We start from the raw sequence: 16,580 nt of genomic DNA on the forward strand, positions 1-16,580 counted from the left end.
GTTCCTTTATGTTTTGTGATATTTCAGTCTTAAGCTAGAGTAGACAATGTCCCTGTTTTTGTCTTGATTAACCTTCATTGTCAGTCACACTGTTACAAATGCTGTGAGTGGAGTCTGCTCAAGAGGATTCTGCACGTGAGTGTTTCGGTCAGAGATAAATTTTACTGGGACTGTTTCATGAAGAAGCTTGCTCAAAACCTGTAAGCTCAATGTTTAGCTCAAACCAAGGGCATAAATTACGACTTTTATGACCACAGCATGTCCATACACATACATAAGAAACACACACGTACGGGTTTAATAAAAAAGAAAAAAAACCACATGCACATCTCTTGAAATAATACTCAGTGGCAGGTAATCTTTGCAAAATATTAAGAAAACTCACCAAGAGGACTGATACTTCTGCTATCACAGTGATTTTATTTTGGCGTCCTGAATATTTCTAGTATGACAATAAGACCACATTCACAGTCATGTACTGAACTGGTAAAATCACGTTGTGAATGGCAGTGTCAGCTGAAATACATACTATTCATAATGATGAGGCACTGTGAATACAGCAGTTTGTTATGCATATTATTTGCAAAGAAGGGTGTGACCTCTTGGAAAGCTGAATAAATGCAAAACTACTGTTGTTATGTTCAACAGATGCGGTTAGGACACAGTTCACGTTTTGTTGTTAACCAAGTTTTCAGTACATTTGTGCTTCATTGAAGACTTACACCAGCAAAACAAAACTAATGCCAAAATTCACCCAAACTACAAAAAACTGCCTTCTTCATGGCAGATACAGAGCTTTCTGAAGAAGCAGGAGATATTAACTACAAGTAAATGTTCAGAGGAATCTTAGATGACCAATTTAAAAGTTTGAAGCAACAATTTTTGATGAATTAGTTTTGAAATATTTATCTGCATTTTATCTTTTAGCAATATATTCAAAACTGTTCCCTGCATCTGTAATACTTCAGATGAAAAAAAAACAGTTTGTTTCATCACAAATTATGAGTTTTTACTACCATGCTGCTGGGTCAGTCAAGCTCGAGTGAGTAATCAAGGGTATGAAGTGCCTCGTGGAAAGGCAAGCCTTTTAGCAGTCCTGTGCTGTCACGTTTTGATTTACCAAAATGTAACTCACCAAAGTATTGAGCTGGTGGTTTTGAATTTATTTATTTAATCTACAGGCCTTCTATTAATTCATTTTTATTTAATTTAGAAAATCAGATTTTCAACAGAAGGCCCTCCAAGTTGATTAACTATGCAGTAAGTATTTCTTCTTCCACTCTAATGCTTTTTCTAATCTAGAAATGAAGGAAAATATTAGTCTCAGGCTTCTTCCCTTCAAATTCGGATCAATGCTGTCTTACCTATAAAATTCTCCAAACAAAATAGTGAAACTGCTTCTCGTCTTGCAAACAGACTTACTTTTAATTGTACTTTGTATTTCATTACGTAATGCAGCAGTACAGACCATTTAAAGAGAAACAGCTTTTGGGTTTGTAAATCATCTTCAGGGTTTCTGTTTCATGAGAAGCGTACAGATAACTCACATTCATCTTCTCTTTAATGACTACTCCCAGTAGAATGTTTACAGCTTTTTTAACCTGTAAATCTGATGAATCTCCCAAGAGATTCATTAAAAACTTGAACGGGATTTTCTTCTCTTACAACAAACAATACTCTGGTAATACCTTCTAATAATGAACACATTCCTAGGGAAATTGAAAATCTGTGATTTTCCTATGGCTATACAACCCATACAAGTAATCTATGAAGGTAACTATACATTTAAAATACGCTATCTTGGCTAGCTGTGATTGCAGTGCAGTATCTTTTGAGAATTTTTTATGGTGATTCAAATAAGGGAAGGACTAGAACAACTGTCTGTGTTCTGAGTTTGTGGATACTGTCTTATATTTGCATAACACTATTTTCTTGTAGTTGCACCAATGCAAAACCAAATAGAATCTGTTCATATATATGTGCCTTATTCAGAGGATTTAATATGAAGTTTCTACAATGTATGCTTGTAATATCTTAATAGAGACGGCCTGGATTAGCACTAGAACAGTGTAAGTAGCTCACTTTATATCCAAAGCTGACCATATATGCTTCTATGTCCTATTCCTGATCATCAGTCAAGCAACGGCTTTTGCTGTTATCACCAGCTCACGCTGGTTCATCAGGGCATTTCTTTTATTAAGATTTGTCTCATACAATAGCCCATTCCTGAATACAAGATGGAGAAAAAAGTCATTGGTAAATGTTCCCAGTCGATGGCAAAAATAGAAAACCTAAATCATAACAAGTAACTGAAAACCAGTTCATCCCCTCCTCCACACAGTGCAAAAAAAAGGCAAAAATTATTTTCTGCTGGAGATGACTAATTATATTGACGTTTTTATATTCAGCACCATCAGGGTTGATCATCTCAAAGCAAGCCTAAGCCCCACATCTAAAATACATGCTAAGAAGCACATTGCAGATCTCTTTCTATGGCATACACTTTTTCTACAGAATATTCTGCATATTTAGGAAATTCTACAGCATACTGTAGACTTTATTATTAAATTTCATAGTGATGCAAAAACAGTCCCTATGCAGGCTACCTCCTGGAACTCAGGGAAACTTTGATTTAGCTCCTTGGCCTACCAGAGATTTCCCCGTATACCATCTGCTCTTTTCGTTTATTTAAAATCCACATCTGCAGGGTTCTGAAAATATCAGACTGAGGGCGTCTAATGGTACAAATGCAATAGAGCCTTTTATACGTATTCATTCAGATAAACAAATAATTAGGATAAGAAGCTTTCCTTGGTGTAATCTGAAGGAAACAGTCCGTCATTGTGGAACAACTATGTTTAATGACCAAGCAACTACAAATAAACTGCGAACAGTGGAGATTATTGAAATATTTAAGTAACACCTAAGTCTTTTTCAAGGGAAATAAAGCATTTTGCTGAGCTTTCAGTTAAAACTAGCCCAGAATAAACCAACACAAACCCATGGAAGTAATTTTTAACCTAAATTTCAGTTAAATCTAGTATATGCAGTGTTATGATCTGTACGAGGGGATTGAGTGCACCCTCACTAAGTTTGCAGATGACACCAAGTTGGGCAGGAGCGTCAACCTGCAGGAGGGTAGGAGAGGATCTGGAGAGGGATCTGGAGAGGCTGGATCAACGGGCCAAGGATCTGGAGAGGGATCTGGAGAGGCTGGATCGATGGGCCGAGGCCAATGGCATGAGGTTCAACAAGGCCAAGTGCCGGGTCCTGCACTTGGGTCACAACAACTCCATGCAGTGTTACAGGCTTGGGGAAGAGTGGCTGGAGAGCTGCCCGGCAGAAAAGGACCTGGGGGTGTTGGTCAACAGCTGGCTGAATATGAGCCAGCAGTGTGCCCAGGTGGCCAAGAAGGCCGGTAGCATCCTGGCCTGTATTAGAAACAGTGTGGCCAGCAGGACTAGGGAATTGACTGTCGCCCTGTACTTGGCACTGGTGAGGCCCCACCTCAAGTACTTTGTCCAGTTTTGGGCCCCTCTTGACAAGAAAGACATTGAGGTGCTGGAGCGTGTCCAGAGAAGGGCAATGGAGCTGGTGAGGGGTCTGGAGCACAAGTCTTATGAGGAGCAGCTGAGGGAGCTGGGTGTGTTCAGCCTGGAGAAGAGGAGGCTGAGGGGAGACCTTATGGCTCTCTACAACTACCTGAAAGAAGGTTGTAGCCAGGTGGGGGTCGGTCTCTTCTCCCAAGTAACAGGCGATAGGACAAGAGGAAACGGCCTCAAGTTGCACCAGGAGAGGTTTAGATTGGATATTAGGAAGAATTTCTTCACCAAAGGGGTTATCAAGCATTGGAACAGGCTGCCCAGAGAAGTGGTTGAGTCACCATCCCTTGGAGGCATTTAAAAGCTGTGTAATGTGGTGCTGAGGGCCATGGTTTAGTGGTGGACTTGGTAGCGTTAGGTTAACAGTTGGACTCAATGATCTTAAAGGTCTTTTCCAACCTAAACAATGCTATGATTCTCTGATCCTTTTAGACATTTAAAAAACATACCCATGACATCATGTTATGCAGACAGCATGGAAAATAGGCGAAGGCACCTGAAATAAAGAAAACAGTCTAATCTAGCTTTAACAACAACAACAAATTATGAAATGCTAGTTCAGACTCAGGCACCTTCATCACTACTTTCCAGTGCACAATTTTTTTTTGACTGCCAGCTTTGAAAAATAATTCTGTGATAAAACAAAGAATAACTTAGAGCTTCTGTAACAGTAAAGATCCTCTTTAGCGAATTTTTAAGAACCTTGGTTTCATTTACAGTGGTCTTCTTTTATCTAGTGAAAGAAATTAAACTTCTGTCCATAAAAATATTGTCTGTTCTCAACCTTATCTTATTCTTTTATCTGTACAGTCCATACATTGTTAAGTCCCTCTCTAGAAACTGCATTTCTTGTACTTTTGTAGTGAACCTGTCAATCAATCAACCTCCAGACACTCTTGTAGTAAAGAGCAATAAACCATCAACATGAAGCATCAGCAGAACACTCTTCACAAATATAAACAAAATTACACTCCACCTAATGTGTCCACTCCAGAAAACCCTCAGGAAAAACTGAAATAACAAGTTTGTCTTATAGCTCTGGTGGTCGACTAACTTGGATCTTTCAGGACTAAGGGAAAAGAAACAGTCTCAGGTTTTCTTGCCCTCAGCTCAGTTGATAAAGCTCAGGCTTCTGCTTTTCAGTGGGTTTTTACAGAAGAACAAAAACATACAGCAGGTCTTCCTCAGAAAGAGAAAGGAAACTAAAAAGTGTTTCATAGATCAAAAGCAGTACTTTAAACTATATTCAGAACAGCACTGTAGAAAGACGGTGAATAAACGACTTGTTGAAGTGGCAGCTGGTCTATATAACCTCAGTTCAAGGAGGCCTCCAAAAATTACACCAAATAGCACATACTGAGACAGGAATAGCAAACAATGTTGAGATCCAAATCCAAGAACAATAACAGCTCTCTTCACTAGTAGGTTCCTCTTACTGTCCTGTTTATCACTTCTTCCCTACTGCTTCAACCAGAACAGCAAGGACATAGCAAGCTCCTGAATTTGAGGAAAAAAATCACAATCAAGACAAAGAGAAAAGGTATGATCTATATAGAGGTGTCAGTGTCTCTTTCATAGAACCACAGAGGAGTTCAGACTGGAAGACACCTCTGGAGATGCTGTCTGGCCAAACCTGCTTAAAGCTTCTAAGTTAGGTTGCTTAGGGCCTTAGGTCAAGCTTTGAAAATTTCCAAGGGTTCTTCTCAATACAAAGTGAAAAAATTTGTAGTATGCACAAAGGAGAAACTAAGTTCTCCTTTAGGGATTTCTTTCGGTTTACTACGGAGATTATCTGATGTGCTTGCAGCTTCAAATAATTCACACTTTTTATCACCAGGAAACTCAGATGAATAAACAGTTTAGGATTGAGAAAAACCGAAAATGGCAAAGGATCTAGTGCAAATTAGCATGCATAACCTAGCCCAAAAATCACACTGACATTAAGGACATCGGTCAACTCTTCATATTGACAGAAAGATGTAACTACAACTAGGGCTCCCTTTTACAGGGTCCTTCATAAAACTGATAGGATCTCCAAAACCTGAGAAAGAAATTAGCTGTTGCCAGCCCACAAATGATTTGACATGTTTCTCCCTCCAAAACAGTTACAGCTGAGGTTGTAAGAACAACATCAGTCAAAGCTGTACTAAAAGAAAAGGAAAGGAGGAAAATCTGCTGTAACTGTGGTTCACAAAATGATGGATGGCATCCTTAATCTGTTCTTATGGATCACAAAATAGTCTATTAAAAATGATAATTCCCCTCAGCAATCAGACTAAGAAATATCTGAGCATATCTAACTTTTGTGAGGCTCATCAACAGGTATTTTACTACCATAGTAACTTACTGAAGCTGTTTCCAAGAGTATTTTGAAATTTCATCATTTCAACTTAACTGTCCTTTAGAGGTTCCCTACACTTTATCTGTCTTCCCCATCAGACATATTTGTAATGTCGCAGTGCTACATATTTATTGTATACACATACAACCACATATACAGCAGTTAAAGAGATGCCCTGACCAAGTTACCGCTTTTATCACTGAAACATCACAAATTTTTCAGAAAGTAGTTTCTGTTGGTTGATTACTATCTCCATCAACCACTGTCTCGCAGTTCAGCAGATCAGCAAAGTGACAACTTTTGCCTCAGCAATGACTAAATCAAGACATACATCCAATACTCTGAAGTGACTGAATTTCCAGAATTTTGTTACTCTTGCAATAGCCATACTATACCACCTGCCAGCCTCATCTAAGTCACTTACTCTAAACCTTTTTCCAATGATTTCTTTCAAGCTTTTTTAGCGTTTATAATACAATAAAACCTAAAAGTACTGTACCTGCCAAAATGAATTACATATAAAGAACTGAGACTGTTTTTTGCAGACTGATGTTGCACTATTTTTGATTCAGACATTATTTTTTAAATACTCATTTTTGTTAAGTGCGGTACAAAAAAAATAGAAACATTGACATTAAGGGGACTCATAACAAATGACACTTACATCAAGCCAGATTAAGCTTTCATCAGATTTAACAGGAAAATATTCCGGGGTTTTAAAATTTCCCATTGATGTTAAACAATAGCCAACACCTGAAACCTGCTTTAAGTTAGCAAGATTAAAAAAATATCTAAAGAAAGCAGGTACTAAACAAATTGTATAACACAGTGTATGAAGCTAAGCAGTCTCAAATAGCAATAATATTTTGTTAATTAAGATTTTGTGGTAATTTGAAAATATCCTACATGGTGATTCCTAAGAGCACTACTCAAACACAGAATTGAAGCCAAATTCTATTCATATTGTTAGAAACTTACTGAATTTGAGCTGTGTAATGCAATACGATCACAAAAAAGACTCTCCTGTCACAAAATTTTTATCACTATTTTTATCGTAAATTCAGGCACATTTCAGTCAGTTCTTTTCCTTTTTACTAAACTCTTCCTCCAGCGCTTTAACTTCTGTTTATTGTCACAGTTTGTCTGACTGGATTTTAAAGTTTAAAGGATCCCTTTTCCTGACTGGAATTCATGCTTACTGTGATTGCCTTAAAACATAACGGGGTCTTTTTGCAGTGCCGGAGGTTCAACTCAGTAAGAGTTAGTTAACTGTACAGCCTGGCTGATGCTTAACCGTATCTGTTTGATGAGCCACAAAATACAGAACGTTAAATAAGAAGTAATAGGCCCCAAACTTAAGCCACATCATGATCTCGTACATATTCTTACTATAATAGATTCATTCCTCTGACAGCTTTTCTAATTCTCCTGCTCCTCCACTCTACGTAATTATTTAAAAACTGAATAAAATAGGACATAAACATTCCTTTAAAAAGTTTATTTTGTGCAACTCTGGTAAAGACCGCAAGTTTGTAGCTTGAGTTCATAGTTTGCTTTTAGGTTTTTGATAGAATAATCATCCGTGAGTTCCACCGTATTTTGAATATTGGATGTGACTAGTTATAATGTCCCTAATAATTCAAAGAAATGTAAGAAAGCATGAATAGGTACAAACTGTTACTATAACCAGTCTTTAACAGAAATGGTACTGTTTTCAAAAACACTTAAAAGATTTCTGAAGACAGGCAAGCTTCAGGCTCTTTCCAAGTCCAACTCACTTTGAAAATGGGACTTGTACAGCCAAACTATGGAAGTCCTTTTGAAAATATTAGTCTTGCCTCAGTTCCACGGTAAAAATTATTAGTATACTGCTTTTCAACCTCAATTAACGAAGTTAATTCAAAGACACATTATTTTCAAAGAACCTAAAGAAACTGAGTTTCTGTATCCTTGAAGAGGAACATGAAATCTTTATTATTTTATACTTGTTTCCTCATTGCGGTATAAAGGAGGTGGGGGTTATTAAAAAGCTTTCATGTAGGTGACACTTCTATTAGAAAATATCTTTCCACTCTATAATATTATCCTCTGATAAACAAATTGGTCAAATTTAAGAAGTGAGAAAGAGTGGGCACCGGGTAAATTCAATTTGCTTTGTTTTCAGGGACAAGAGAAGTTAAGCAGGATTTTTTAAACGCTTCCCTGAAAACATTCAAAAGTGACACAGGCAACACCCAAACTCTTTAGAAAGTCACTGGTATTTAGTCACCAAGAATATCTCTTCCTTTAGCACACAAGCTTCAGATCGCCCAGTGACGCTCACGGCTCCATACGGGCACAGCATGATAGCCAGAAGATGGTACTGGTTCAGTGCTCATCATAAGGTTATCAACACCCGACACATCCTGACCTGTTCCTCAGTGAAGACGACAACCGTTTGTGACCACACACACACGTGATACATTTCTTTGACACAGACTATTCATGTCTTTGCTTTCTGACTTGCATCCGCTTTTTTAAAGTGGTCAACATTTTTTTTCTGATATGCCAAATGTCTTTTCTCCCCTCTTTGTAGCCTGAAACATCCTTGAGTTGATATTCTATGAACTCACATCAAACATACTTTGTATTATGCTTTAGGGTACTTTCAGAGCAGTTCTTGAAAATAGTTTTATTTGTATTTGTAGATAAAGCTAAACTGTGAAAGGTATTAGCTAACTGATATTTGACTGAACATATTGTCAAAACATAAATATAACTGATGGCCCACAATTATGTAGACTTTTGAAGAGGTATTTTAAAGACATTTTTTGTTAGGAAACTGTAGTTTATGATGTTCTCCTAGATGTATTGTCTTTTAAGGAGCTTACATGTGAAAAACAAGAGGGTATGGGAAGAATATGTGAATACCAAAAATGTTACAGTAGTTCCATTTTGTAGTCATCATTATTCCAGATTGATTACATACAATTAAAATATACTTATTTTTCAGTATCTAAGGTCCCTTCTATGACTTTCATTCTTCAGATTTAACTAATGCCATAAACAATTATACATATACACATACGTGATTTTTTCCCCTTAAGTTTATGATGGAATCATAGCAGATAAGGAGCAATACCTGCTACTGCAGCTGCTAGTTGGCCAGAGGAAAAGGCCAATCTCACTTATAAAACTATAACAAAGTAACTAGGACAACAAAATCCTTGATTTATTTTATATCCCATTTTCTTCAATAAGTCATAAAATTACAGATGTCTTGGTCATGAATTTTAAAAAGAATTCTCTGATAATTAGACATGAACGTACACTTGTCTGACAAGCACTTAACAGATCTGTAGTAGAGTCCCGATTACAGGAAACTACTATGAAACCCTGAGCTGGAATCCATTCATTCTGGTAAAGGCTCACATGCAGACAAGGCAGGGAGATGAACAGACAATTAATTGTATGCATTTCATTCCCAATTTTCATCCCCCAAATTATTACTGTGTTGCCTTGTATTCTGGATCTTAATTTACAACACATTGCCACGTACATTTTCCAAGGGTCCGTGAAATGACTGACAAAGTAAAGCCAATACTCCATTTAATGACAGCTTTAGTTTCATGCCTTATATCTTGCATATATTTATAAGTTACTGGCAGCAGCTACAATCTGAACAAACTACTGCAGTGAGGTCCCAAATTAGTTGAGTCCAGAGGTATACATGCACATTGCAGTTCCTATTGAGTCACCATTTAATGAAGTTTCAAAACACTAGAGTTCCTCTGCGCTTTTCTTTAGGGAATGCTATGGCACGCTCTTCAGCTATTTAACATTGACAAGTCAAGCCTTTCATCATAGACATCGTACAAGTCCTAAGAAAATCTCTTTCCAGTTTGTGAATCCAACTTGCACCTTGACACGATGCTTCCTATTGAAGCTCCCCTCCATTTCAGGAAGAAAGCTACCCGCACACCTACGTGAAACCAATGATCCAGGTCACCGTGTGCCTGTCAGGACACGCAGTTTCATACCTGTTTGTCAAAAGACAGGAAGATACAGATTTTTATAATTACAAAAGCAATCACAAAACCCGCATAAATGACTAAACATGGGTTTAAACGATGACTTCCATTAGGAGAGGTAAAACTCAGTTCCTCCTCAACGTCATGAAACTTTTTTTCTCAGCAGGATTATCAAAAAATGTGACCTTCTAATGAAACTGGAGTTACAGGCTAAAAACAGGCAGTTGACTTTTTTATAGCTGTTCCCTACGCTACATTTTAATGGCACCTGCAGTTCTGTCATCCCCCAAATATTTTTCACTTTCCTTTTGGTGGGCACATATGCATCTTATGTGCCAGGGACTAGAGCTGGAAACAAGACTGGATGGGGCTTTCGTGTGCCCATGTATGTGATCATAGATCCAGTAGATCACAGATTTGCAGACATATACATTTATTTGTTTAACAAGACAACACAGAGCAGTAACGATGATGGTCGAAGTAGTTGGTTAAATGAAACATGCTGTGCCTAAAGCATTCCAAACTTATACTTGGATTTTTTTCCCTTTAGCATATATTTCCTGCTACTTCAGTAGGCAGCCTAAAGTGCACATAATTACTAATTAAATTCTTACAAAAATAATGAAACTATGTCCTTAAGGATGCAGCAGATAAACACTGATATACAAACAGACTACTTCACCAGTGACATCTTATTTCCAGACCAGCTTGGAGGAAGAAAATCATCCCCAAAACAACCATATCAAATCAGAGTAGTACACATCACAAGATGTTCCCCTGGCAGGAAAATGAAGCGGGCAGAGTTTCTTAGCACACCGAACTGCCATATTAAACCCCACGGTGATGGGTTTTAAATACAGTGGGCCACCTCTGTTTATAATTTCACTATTGAATTTGGAAGTCTCCAACAATTTCAACGTTCATCTGTCTCTCTGAGAACATATCTGGCGATGTAGGTTCCCTTGAAATTATAGAATCCTTGCGGAGCAGAGCGCAACTAAACTGAAGGAAAACAACAGTCATTTCAAAAGAACTTCCCTGAAAAGTTAGCAAAGCACTTGCTGTTAAACAGGGTACGTTCTGCCAGCCTGGCAAGCCAAACTCCTCCATAGCGATGCCTTCTATCCCCCTGCAACACGCTGAGCTCCTAAAGGAGTGGCAGAAGTTAAAGTATGTACATTCTGTAAAGCAAGAAGCAATTACTGAAGCCCTGTTCCAACAGGAATTTTTTCACAGACTGCAGGAAGCTTTGGCTCAGGCCATTTTGGATCAAGTAGGCTAAATCTTACGTAATCTATGGGAAAACACTTATTTTCTAAGCACATCTGAAATAAAGTAACTTCAACATGATATTTATAGATATATAGAAGCAATGACAAAAGATTTCAAATAAAAAGAATGTTTAAGTTACAGAAAAGTCTTTACAGTTTCTTATTTACTGTCAAAACTACCATGATTTGATTGTATCTACAGACTAACTTCCAGTCTTTTTTATCTGTATTCTAATTTTTACATTAACTTTCCTTGCACCTTCATGAAACCTCCTGTGCAAGTGGGGTGGGTTGGTGGTTTGGTTTTTTTTCATTGAAATATGAAATCTTACTGCATGATTGTGAAAATATTTATCATTTTTCTTATTTGGAAACAGGATTTTTTTTCTCAAAAGTTTTTTTGAAAATTAAAATAGATATATATCTTTCATTCACTTGTGCCAGAGGTGGTAAATACTATTATTATCACTCAAAATGTATTTGCCACTAACGCCACTTTTATTCACAATACAGCACCTTAAAGATAAATTTAAGGACGGTTTAAACTCTTCCTTCAGTGGAGTTTTTAAATGTACAAAAGCTATAGAAGCTTTTATGCTTCCCGGCAAGTCACACTACTAATTTAGAGACCATAATTGAAAAAGACTTCTTTAAACCTATTTTCCTTACTTTACGGTTGGATAATGAGAATGGGAATCTCCCCACAGATCTTAAGGGATAATCAAATTCCCATTTACACCCTAAATTTCCTGTTTCATATTACTTGTCTGTGTATTTGCAGGGAGAGGGAATTTTCAGAAGACCCAAGAAAGATATGGTCACCACTACTTCACCGCACTGAAGACAGACAACCGTTACAAATTTCCTCTCGGTGATCTCATTGCAGCAAGAGGTAATTAGGACAGAAGGCTATTTATCTCCCTTAGAATTTTTATTTAATTGAAAAAAACTTTCATTCAAACAATACTCATATATTTCATCCAATCCAAAATACTTGCAATACAGCAAGCTGAATCTTGAACCTACTACTTGAAGAGCACATGCAACTGTAACATTGAATCCACATGTATTCTTAATTCTAGACTTTTTAGCTTCTAACCTGAAATATGCACAAAGTTATTATAAGCATTCGCATACTTTGTCTGCGGACATGGAGCAGCTACTTCACGGTTAGAAGATGCTATCTAATTGAGGTAGGCAATTGTAAAAGATTTGGGGATGCTTTAGAAGAAAGGGTTCTGTTTAAGTGTCAAGTGGCCATTAGTCCCACCGGCTGTCCCGGTGATGGAAAGCCTGATTACCACATCCACCTGGGCGTGCTGGAGCAGCAGCAGCCCCCAAATGCTTTTAACACCTGTGTCAGACAATCCACATTATTTAAAAATGTATAGTTCCTTTTAGCTCATAGGAAGGATAACTTCACTGGTTAAGACACAAGGTTTGGGGTTTGATTTTGTTCTTGTAACTTAACCCTCAAGAGAACTAACTGGAATAACGCCAAAGGCATTAGTTCTAATGTAATCTAAAAGTGAACCATTAAACTGAGACCTGGCTGGTTCCTGTTTGGAGCCAATGCACTGCTTTAAGAAAAGCCCTACTGCCTGCTTAACAATCACAGGCCCCTGTGTAATCCAGGTGTAAACGCTCACCTGCATCCACAAGGGGCAAATCTGAAAGGATTTTTTTTTTCCCTTTTAATCTCAAAATTTTTCAGGCAGGTGTTATTTTCTACTAAGCCTTCTATAAATTCAACTTAGCAGTGCTCTATTAGCAAATGCCAATTGTTATTATATTTCATTGCTTAGGATATCTTTTTTTTACTGTATGAATGTGTTTAACTTAAGTTTAGAGCCCATCTTTAAAACTAGCTGTTAAATTACCAAGCAAATGGGTGTTTTAATGGAAAGACTGACATATTCTTAACTATGGGAGCGTGAATGGCTCCAGTATAAGATTACTCAAGTCCACGTAGAATACAAATGCAATACAGGACCACAGGTTCAGATCTTTGATCTCCTTTTTTGCAGAGGCTGTGATGTATAAAGCCAATTCCACTGAGCAGACAGTACTACACTGAATATAAATTATCCTTTAACTATAGCAAGGCTCACATTTAAAGAAATGCTGCAAGGATGAACAATGCAGCCATGAAACAGAGTTCTTCTGTAGCAAAAATACAGACCAAGATCTGCATGGATAACCATGGTTTCGAAAGACAAATTTTTCCTCAGCTGTTATTTGATAAAAAATAGAGTCAAATATGGAACATTTCTACATACAGAAGTACAATTAAAGCACACTGCTTGCTCTCTCTATTAAAAAACTGAGCTAGGAATACTTGCTTTATTTTCCAGATTAAGCATCGTTCCCCTAAGAAGCATAACAAATGATTTTAAAATGTGGAAACCAACAGTCTCAACTGAATATAGCTTGAAATTTAAACACATCTTTTCCAGATCTCTCTTTAGAGGAAGAACCTTCTGCCTACTGAGCTAACACTAAGCTCCCTGGAGTTTAGCCATGAATATTCTAAACACATCCCTTAAATTCACTAAAAGTCATCTTTTGACAAAATAAAATGCTTAAGAGGAATTCAATACGCTTATGCTGCTTTTCTTCATTTTATTTAAAGTAAGTGTTTCCGTCCCAACTTTATGACAAATACACAGCAAGAGAGAGACTGGACTGTGGAGCTATTTCCTCAGGTTTTGTACACAACTGAAATGGGAAAACAGATTACTTCTGAGAGGTTTGGTTTATTCTGTATAATTTTGCATTTAACCAGCTCTTTTGCAGTTACAGATAAATCCTGTTGAGTGTTCTTACAGGAATGTCTCTGCTACTTACATCAGTCATAACTTAGGTGGTTCTAAGAAATGGTTCTTTCCCACTCTGTGATGTTTATTTGTATGCCAACTTAGTTTGTGTGTGTGTAAGTGTTAGTAAATAAATACATAACATTTTTTCCTGTCTTACCTCTTTTGACCTGTGTAATCTGACACATCAATGTTACTTCTACTGTTGACAAGCAAAAAGTTAAAATTTATCTTTGGCGTAATCTTTTTGTTCTCTTTAGGTTTCCTTTCAGTAAGGCTTGAAGAAGGTGCTCTTTGTGGCTCAGTTCTCTATGCCAGAATAAAATATAGCACAAAAAGAATGCAAGGGTGAGTTGATAATATCTACTGTCTTCAGCTCTGCTCTGGTTCAATAAACTTGAACATCTTCTCCCCTCCTTTGCCAATTGAGATAAGCAGCAACAATTACTCAAAATGTATTATCAATTCAAGCTCAGAAAGCCAGGATCAGATGCTCCACTGCATCTCTCTCGAGCTTACAGTTTCTTTCAGTGTCCAAGAGGGGCAAATAAGTCCCCGTTTGCCTCTTGACATACACCTCGCAGCTACTTCTTTCAGACAACTATGCCGAGGTTGCAAAAGGAAAGTCAGATAAATCCTCTGCTTTCCAGATTGCCTATAAGGTTTCTGCTCGTAGCCAGAAGGCTGTAAAGCTTTGTGCCATTATGGCAAAAGTCACAAATGAAACATCCTTCTCTTCCCCAAACGATAAAATTCCCTCTTTGCCTTTCTGTGTTCTCCTCTCTCCTTGCCCTTCTGTGGTCTCCATGGCTGAAACCAAGAATTCCTTGGACATCACTGCAATGCCTCTAACCAATTCTAACTGCATCCAAAGCATAAGTAAATTAAAATACATTTCAGCTTGATCTGGTTTTTATCCCATTCCAGTACCCCACATATACAGCAACTTTAAGCTTGCAGACATCCCTTCATGGTTCAAGAAAATCCTTCAGTCAAAGAACTTCATTTACAATCCAGCATAGTTTTTGCTTTCTCGTCTCTCCACAGCAGCTAGGCATTTTGATGCAATCCTCATTTAATGCAATCTCCATTACAGGATTACGATCACATCAATAAAATGTTCCATATGTGGGGTTTTTTTTTTTTCCATCCCTCTCCCTCTCTCATTAATACCAGGCACTGTATCTGCAAAAACCCCACCAAATCAAACAGGATGGTGGGATGCTCCAGGGAGGTAGCGGGGGGCACACATTCAACAAAATGCAACAGCCAATGCAAACTGCCCATCAGAGACGGAGACCGTACATCTCCTCATTCCTGAGCTACGTGAGTTAGCTCACTGTCCGCACCGCGAGCATAGATCATAAACGTGCTGTGTTATCAGACTAAAAATAAATACATCTTTTGCAATCACTTGTGAGCTCCGTGTACTTCTCACAGGAGCAGACTTTCATTTCACTTGTTCGGTTCCAGCCTATCAATACTGTTTCGGATGAACTGCTGATGCTCTGCTGAAAGGGGGATGCTGGACAAAAGCATATAAAAGGATATGAAAATCCCTCTTTTCCCCAAACCCCCTTCTTACCTTCAGTGCCTTCTCTGCACAAGATGTCAATCTATATGAGCTCCTCAGCACATCATCAAGGCGTTTAGAGTAGTGAAGGCTGCCCCACTGCATGGAAGTTAGACCGCTTTGCAACAGCAAATCCTCGATCCAAAACACAAGCCGTTTCTTTCCCACGCAGTGTGCCGAGCACGATTCATAAGCGACTTCCACATAGGGAATAAAATTGTAAAAGAAAGGGAGAAAAAAAAAAGAAAAAAAAAAGGTATCCTAACTTTTAGGTAAGCCTGAGTTTGTTTTATTTCTGTTGGGTTTAGTTAATTATTTGCTTTTGCCGCTGCAAAAGGATGGAAAGGCAGTCGCGCCCTGGAAGCCCCACACCAGTCCGCAGAGGTCCTACCGCGTAACCTGAGTTGCGCGGAGGGACTCTGAACTCGGCGCCGCTCCGCCGAGTTCCCGGCGGACCCCCCTCGCCGGGCGGCTGCGGGGAGCGCAGCGCCAGGTCCCCCCGGCGGGGCAGCCGCCGCCGCTTGGCGCTCGCCCTCCTCCGGCGGGCCGGCCGCTGGGCTGCCCACTGTCCCGGCGCGGCCGCGGCGGCACCCCTGGGGGGGCGCGCTGCGCTGCCGGCGGCGCCCCGGAGCCCGCGCTGTCCCGGCGGTGGCGGCGGCGGCTCCGGCTCGGCTCTGCCGCGGCCGCCCGCGCCCCGCTCTGCCGCCGCCAGCCGGCCCTCCCCGCGGCTGACATCACCGCCAGGAGGAGGAGCGACAGCGGGAGGCGAGCGCCGGGCCGAGGGGGGTTCCCCCTCCCGGAGCCGCCCTGCCTGTTCATCTCGGAGAATCCCCCGAAAGCGGCAGCGTGGCCGCTCCGCCGCCTCGCCGGGGGGCGGCCCCAGTCCCCGCCGGCGCCCCCCGCCCCGCAGCACAGGCCCGGCGGGCGGCTCCCCGCGCTCACCCGCCCGGGGCCGCGGAGTACCGGC

The 16,580-nt window shown here is 39.5% G+C and overlaps 1 protein-coding gene across 4 annotated transcripts in view; it reads right to left on the reverse strand.

The window, feature by feature from the left end:
• The window catches only part of PCDH11X (protocadherin 11 X-linked), a 509,451-nt gene extending 493,297 nt beyond the window's left edge, over positions 1–16,154 (reverse strand). For all 4 annotated transcript variants that reach the window (XM_054214618.1, XM_054214617.1, XM_054214619.1 and 1 more), the window contains exon 1: positions 15,626–16,154. The gene's annotated coding sequence lies outside the window, so the exon portion shown is untranslated. The remainder of the gene's footprint in view (positions 1–15,625) is intronic.
• Positions 16,155–16,580: the final 426 nt, after the last annotated feature.

This window comes from Rissa tridactyla, chromosome 9 (assembly GCF_028500815.1).
Source record: "Rissa tridactyla isolate bRisTri1 chromosome 9, bRisTri1.patW.cur.20221130, whole genome shotgun sequence".
In the NCBI taxonomy this organism is placed as follows: Eukaryota; Metazoa; Chordata; class Aves; order Charadriiformes; family Laridae; genus Rissa; species Rissa tridactyla.